The sequence below is a fragment of the Pelophylax lessonae genome (genome assembly GCF_965119305.1).
Source record: "Pelophylax lessonae genome assembly, chromosome: 1".
NCBI classification, from domain to species: domain Eukaryota; kingdom Metazoa; phylum Chordata; class Amphibia; order Anura; family Ranidae; genus Pelophylax; species Pelophylax lessonae.
In genome coordinates, this window is record NC_138768.1 from 270462350 (window position 1) to 270469896 (window position 7547).

At 41.6% G+C, this 7547-nt stretch overlaps 1 pseudogene across 1 annotated transcript in view; it reads left to right on the forward strand.

Annotated features, from left to right (window-relative positions):
- Positions 1 to 5819, forward strand: part of LOC309551821 (ATP-dependent RNA helicase DDX51-like) — a 62157-nt pseudogene extending 56338 nt beyond the window's left edge. The window contains exons 15-16 of the transcript XR_014226139.1: positions 2654 to 2788; positions 5510 to 5819. The product of XR_014226139.1 is annotated as an ATP-dependent RNA helicase DDX51-like (transcript). The remainder of the gene's footprint in view (positions 1 to 2653; positions 2789 to 5509) is intronic.
- Positions 5820 to 7547: the final 1728 nt, after the last annotated feature.

Genomic DNA, 7547 nt, shown 5'->3' on the forward strand with positions numbered 1-7547 from the left:
CTAATGTTCACTAAAATAACCCCAACCACTCAGTGAGACCCCTGTTTTTTTTCTTACTAGTGTCCCTAGGGGATGGACCTCTTCTGCTTTGAAAATATTTCTTTTTTTTTTTTTTTCAGCCATTCCTTTTTATTCTGACTGCTAATTGCCCTGTGCTATATAGCAGTTTCCAGATTAATACCCCTCAGTGTTAAGTCTTGGGGACCGTACACAGCCTTCACTGTATGGGGCTGGCATGTAATGTTTGCTTCTGGCACTGAATTCTGTTTTAGGTGCTGGACCCCTAACAGGCCCAGTGATGTGGATAAGGTAAGACAGGCTTTCCTTATGTTTTGGGACCAGTTCTTGGCTATGAATAGCCAACCCACAGTGCTTCGCACACGATACAGATACATAGAGAAAGGAATAGGGAGTTATCCAATCTTGTCCAAAGCTTATGAGTCCATGAATGAGGCCCACCTTCCCTCTTCTCTTCTCCTACAAGCTCAAATAGCTGTTATTCCTAAACCAGGGAAGGATCCCTCTATTTGCAGTGATTGCAGTCCAATCTCATTACAGAATGTGGACCTAAAGTTATTTGCTAAAATCATCACAAACCGTTTATCTCCTCTGCTTCCTACCATCATTTACAGGGACCAGGTGGGTTTCAACCCTGGACGTGAAGCCAGGGACAATACCACTAAAACACTTCATCTTTTTTGCATATGCCCAACGTAATAACATGCAACGTGGAGAAGGACTTTGAGAGGGTCAATTGATCTTTTCTCTGACAGGCACTTCTCCAGATAGGTCTAGGCCCTAAAATGCTCTCCCACATTATGTCCTTCTATTTTACTCCTTCAGCCATGGTAATGGTTAACGGGATTTGTTCTGAAAGACTTTCTATTACAATCGGCACTCATCGGGGCTGCCCTTTATTGCCCTTATTGTTCACCGTTGTTATAGAACATCTTGCCCAGGCTATCCATCCCAACTTTTCTATACATGGTATACATGGTATACACACTCCTTCAGCCTACTCTAATTTATCCCTCTATGCCGATGACCTTCTTTTAGAAGTTACACAGCCGCATATCAGTCTCCCCTTTATTATAGCAGAAATACATTGATTTAGCTTACTCAGCAACTTTAGGCTAAACCTCACCAAAACACAGGCCTTAAACATTTTTTTTTTTTACCTCTTAGTACCCTATCCAGCCGTGAATCAAATTTTCAGTTCCTTTGGCAGCCCTAAGCTATCACTTACCTGGGTACCGCCATCCTGGCACATATACCAGATCTTTATGCCCTTAAATACAGTCCACTTCTCATGAAAATATGGGGGTTGGTTGAATTCTGGCAGGATATATACCGGCTTCTTGGTTTGTTTGCATTAATATATTAAAAATGAATGTACTTCCTAAATTGCTATACATTTTTCAGGCTTTACCAATTGGGCTTCCAGACTTTTTTTTTTTTTTTTCATACTCTTCATTCTCTCGCAATTCGATTCATCTGGCGCGAGGGCCAACCCCAGACTAAAGCATAAGTTATTATGCTATCCAAAATCAGAGGGCAAAACTGGTCTCCCAGACTTCGAAATATATCACACTTTTGCGATTGTATCACGCTTGCTAGAGTGGTTTACTCCCCCTTTTAAATAAAGCCTCTACCTTGGTGGAGCAAGATATGTCACCTCTTGACCTCCGTACTCTCCTCTGGGGCCACAATACCTCATTTAAATTTATTGTAACACTCTCCCCTATGATGGTGGCTGCGCTCCACATTTGATATAGTTGGCGAAGATGTTATGCACTTTCCTCTGACCCAAGTCCAATAACTCCTTTACTCAACAACCCTACACTTCTCGAAGGCAGGCAGGCAGGCGGCGGTTTTTGGCATGTATGACAGATCTTCCTGGCCCGTAGCACACTCTTTTGTATATGTTTTGCACTGGTCCTTCGTGACCCACCCCGATGCTTCGTCCTCTTCGATAACATGGCTGACGAAACTCCAACTGTCAATCTATTGTAAATCGTTTTTTGCCTCAAACCAAATACATAGACCTTTGTTGGACTTTGAACCTTTTGGGTCTTCTACCGGAGGTCCCCCGCCACACCCTATCAGTGATATATACACAAATCAATACTGGCTCACACTCACAGTACTCTTCCCATGTTCACCAGGCTATGGTACAGAGAATTGGGGTTTGAGGTCCCTGCCAGAGAGTGGCAAAATGCTTGTCTCTTTACTCACAAATCCTGATCATAAACATGCAACATAAATTTTGTTGCACTGCTTGGAAGTTGTCAGGGTCTACCTGGCGGCCACAACTTCAGTTCGCAACACTGAGTCCCTTTTCCCCTTACAGGGTCTCATAGAGGACATACTGCCTCCCACTCCACCATTGCCAGGTGGATCACACAACCTATTTCCAGGGCCTACGTCCTTAGGGAAAGGGTTCCTTCTTTCCCTATCAGATCTCATTCCACTAGGATTGTTGGTGTCTTTTACCTACTAAATGTAAGCTGAAAAAAGGTGCCTGGCTAGCTATCTTCTCTCATAGTGTTACAGCACTTTTGTAATAATTTACACCTATAATCTAACATTAATTATGAGCTCTTAGCCTGTTGATTTTTTTTTTTTTTTTCGTTTACTCATGTTACTCCCTCAGGAGCAGAGGTATTTCAACATGTTGAAAGAAGCTGGAGTACCAAAGCTTCAGAAACAACTGGTGAAGAGGGACAACCTGAGACAATTTGAGCAAAGATATGAAGAGGCTCTCTCCCAACTGCAGGAGGCTGTTAAGGTAAAGGTTTGGATACTTGCCTCATACTCCTGAATGTTAAAGTATATAGATTAGTATTCTCTCTGTTTTACTTCTAGGAGTCTGGGCTTTCCTGTTCACTACATGCTCTTAGGGAGGATAAGAATAGTTTTCTCCAGGCTGCTAAGCTTTCAAAGCTTTTTCAAGCTTTCATGTGATCCTGACAGCCCCTTCAGTCAGCACTGAGCTCAGGCAGCCAACTTACTGGAGAGATAATACAAATAACAAAAAGTATGGTGTATGTAAAGGCAACTCTTTATTTTGAGTTTTGGAAAGATTATGGAAGCCTTATGCCAGGCATGTCCAACCTGCGGCCCAGAGCCCCAGGCAATGCGGCCCACTGCCCCCTGACAATTTTTTTTTTTGATGGGGGCACGGCCACAGTGGCTTCCAACTAAATGTAGGCAGAGGCTGCCTCGGAAGGGATCATCCTCTAGTTGTGATAAATTAGTCCTGGGGAGGGGGCGGCAGCACGGGAAGGGCACGGTGGCGGTTTATTACTTGTATACCTTAAATATAGTATATTTTTTATATGCGGCCTGTGAAAATTTCTCTACACTCAATGTGGCCCAGAGAAGCCAAAAGGTTGGACACCCATGCCTTATGCCCTTTGCCACATTTAAATTGCTGTCTGTGTCCCCCATTGGGGAAATTCACCTTTTTATTTATTTTTTTGGTACCCATTGTCAGCCAAATAGAAAGTAAGAGAAAATCTAAAATTTTATAGTTTTCCCGAGAGCATAAAGGTAAGTGAAAATCTTCCAACGAGGACAAATGTTCTGGTGATAACTGTCCAAGAGGAGAACTCCCCTCATTTTGGAGAGACGTCTTTTCACTTCTGTTGCCTATCCAAGACTGAAGGGGAATCTTCTCAGCAGAACACAGGCAGCATAAGATAACCTGGTAGGGAGTTTAACCCTTCCCTACTCTATTGAAATAAAATAAAAAAAATGGGCTATATGTATACCTTAATGTACAAACCAGATAAATTCTCAAATAAAAAAAAAAACGAATGGAAAAAGGGGCATAAGTAAGGTTTTGCACAGCTGCTTGTGTTCAGTGATGTACACGTTAGAAGAGCTACTGTGGTTAAATGCTGGTTTCTTTTAAACTAGGCCTCATGGTTCTGTTTTTTCCCCATGAATATGAATATGTGATAGTAATATATGTGAATAAGTGATCACACATTCTCTGTTCTCAGCTGCAATAAGGGGTTTGGAGAGTTTGGGGGTGGCGCAAAAACAGTACACTAATCTTCCCAATGAATGGCTGTGCAGGAAGGGGGGAATGTTAGTACAAGTCTAATAAATGGAGGATGGCATGACTGTGCTCCCAGCACATCCAGGTAACTGGCCACACTAGAAGGAATGTGTTCTCATGCCTGGCATGGTCAGTTTGAAATAGGAAAGCAGGCAGACAGCAACACCAGAAATGTAACATAAAGGAAACAATACAAAGAGGACAGGATACATTTTGACACAAGTACATGGTACAATATACACACATAAGAATATGAAAAGTTGGGCTAACATATTCTTTAAAGGTGTTGTAGAATTTTTTTTTTTTTCTTCTTAATGCATTATATGCATTAGAGAAAAAGCCTTCTGTGTGTAGCAGCCACCCCAGCACATCCTAATACCCAAGCCCCATCTCTATCCAGCAATGTCCACAAGTCCCTCGGCTGTCTGGGATTCTCCCTTCTGCTTGGCTGAGACACAGCAGCGGCACAATTGGCTCCCACTGCTGACAATCAAAGTCAGTTAGCCATTCAGGGGAGAGAGGGGACAGGGCCCGAATAGCAGCCTTGTGTCTGAATGGACACAGGGAGCTGCACCTCAGGCTCAGGTGCCCCCATAGCAAGCTGCTTGCTGTGGGGGCACTTGACGGGAGGGAGGGGTCAGGAGCAGCAAAGAGGCACCCGAGAAGAGGAGGATCCGGGCTGCCCTGTGCAAAACCTACTGCACAGACGAGGGAAGTAAAACATGTTTGTTATTTAAAAAAAAAAAAAAAAACATGAGACCTTACAATCACTTTAAGGGTTCATGCTACACTATTATTACAGTTCATAATACACTATGCTACCAAAAGTATTGGGAAGCCTGCCTTTACACGCACATGAACTTTATTGGCATTCCAGTCTTAGTTCGCAGGGTTCAATATTGAGTTGGCCCACCCTTTGCAGCTATAACAGCTTCAACTCTTCTGGGAAGGCTGTCCACAAGGTTTAGAAATGTGTCTATGGGAATGTTTGACTATTCTTCCAGAAGCACATTTGTGAGGTCAGGCATTGATGTTTAATACTGATTTTAATTTGGAAACCACAAGTGTCAGAGATAGGCCTGGTCCTTAAGTGGTTAAAGCAGTATCAAACCTGTTTTTTTTTCTTTTAAAGGGCCCTTAGGTAGGTTATGCCATAATGTGTTTGTAGGCACCCCGTATTAGCATATTATGGCAGCCTTGCCTGCCAAATAAAGCCCTCTAGATTCACTGTTTCTGCTAGTCCCAGGGGCTTCCATCTTCACCCAGTCTTCTTTCAGGATTCTGTTTAATTGGCCGCTTGAATGACTGGGCTGTGGTGACTTCACAACACTATTATTATTATATATAATACATATTTTATTATATATATTTTTTGAAATTAGATAAATGAGGTCTAGAGTCATTTAAACATCATTTGTTTTTTCTTTTTTTGTCCTTCCACAGGATGAACGAGCTCAGAAACGGTGTTGAGTTGGGAATTCCTCTCACTGCTATTAGAAGATATTTGGTTCCATTTTTGGAACTGTTGGTCTTCATGAACTAGCATTCCCCTGAGGTGTAATCTGGTAGAATTTTACTGAGGAAGACCATCACTCTCCATGCTCATGACAGATCAGGAGATCTACTGCCAGTATTCTCAGTGTGCTGCAAAAACTTGAGTTTGGCACCAATTTTTTATGGAACAACATACATACAACATGCAAAGCCTTTAATAATATAAAGGCAGATTTTTATCATTGATTAATTATTTAAATGTTTAATTTTTCCTTTTGGTACTGATAAAATCTGTATACAGAAAATAACTTCAGCTGTTTTTATTAAAGGAAAGCTCTAATCCAAAGGAATAAACTGTTTATCCAAGCAGATTCTTCAGTTCTGAGTGTCTTAGCCCAAGAGTCATTATATTTAGATGTATACAGGAAGAAAACAGGCGCCACACTAAGTGCAGTATGTCTGGATAATACTTGAGTAAGAATTATTGGCACTCTTTAGGACCCAGCTGGCTCTGCCTCCTTGTCTACTTAAGCCCTTGAGCAAAATGGCGCATTATCGGCCTGAGGAAGGAGCGCATGCTCCGACAACGCGGCGCCAGTACGCATCCCGAAAGTGACGTCAGAGCGGCCAGCGCTGTGTCCCCAGTAGATGGGAAGTATCGATCATCCACTCGTTACTGCCCTATGCTTTGAGACCGCTTGTGCCATCCTGAATTCGGACACTGGGATTACCATTCCCTTTACTACTGTTATGCTGTTTTTATACCATCGTTTGTGAGTACCTTTCTATTTGGTCTATTAAACGTTTTATCCAGACATACTGCACTTAGTGTGGCGCCTGTTTTCTTCCTGCAGCTCGTCACAAGTCCCTTCTACTTGTTTGCAGAGCAGCCTGCGGAGTGTAGCATATGGAGACGTATGTACATGGACTTTTTATATGGACTCTTCCAATTCAATTTAATACCTTTAGGCTACTGTGTTTATTTAAGTAGCATATGTCTGTATTGGAGCTTGTGGAAGTTTTTGGACACTCATTTCCCCAGTTGTGCGCCAGGTTTACCCCCTTTTTTTTTTTCCTATTTAGATGTATATATTCTGTAGGCTAGCTCATGATTGACTGGCAGAGAGGATACAGAGTTGGTAGTGCCATTCTTTGTGTTCAGAAAACATTTCTTGTTTTTTTTTTCCTCCTTCCAGGAACCTAATTGAAGACAAGTCCTGTATAAATAATAATGGGTATGGTTGCTGGTATTAGAGTAATATCACTTTTATACAGTATACACATATTTTTAGATAGTTTTTAGCACTGCCTATAACGATTTTGTTAAAGCACATTAAATGCAAAACACTAGGTTGCTGGCAAAAGTGCAGACTTACACAATGGAGTGCCTTGTCCCAAAAATGCCTAGATGAAAACTAGCCCTGAGCAGTTCCTTCTGTATTCTTTTAATTGTTTTGTTTTAATTTCTGAATGAAATGTACATAATACATTTTACCAGATACAAAGGTAGAAATAGTCCAGTGTTTGACACAGAGTTAATGAAAGATATCTCCAAGTTTGAGTTTGTCTGTCTCCAAGGCTCCATTCACACCAAGGTGTTTTTTCATGCTTTTTGCAGAAATGCAGGACATTATCTTTAACATGGGTTCCTATGGAACACATTCACATCAATGCATTTTTGTGCCTCTGCATTTTTGGAAAGGGTCGGGGAATTTTTAAATGCAAAAGGGTGCTTTTTTGATTCAATAGACTTCAATGCAGAAAAGCATGTAGTGCTTGGTCTTGAACAGTTCATATAGTTTTCCATGATGGAACAGGAGTGGATGAGATGCAGTAGATTGCTTTGACCTTCTGTAACAGGAGGGACTCTAAGTTTGGAATACAGACATTTTCTCACTTCTCACAATTTTTTGGACTTTTCACTTGTGTTAGGAGTTTGACGCTTGGACTCACTGTTTGTTTTTTGATCTCAGCGCAACACTGTTTT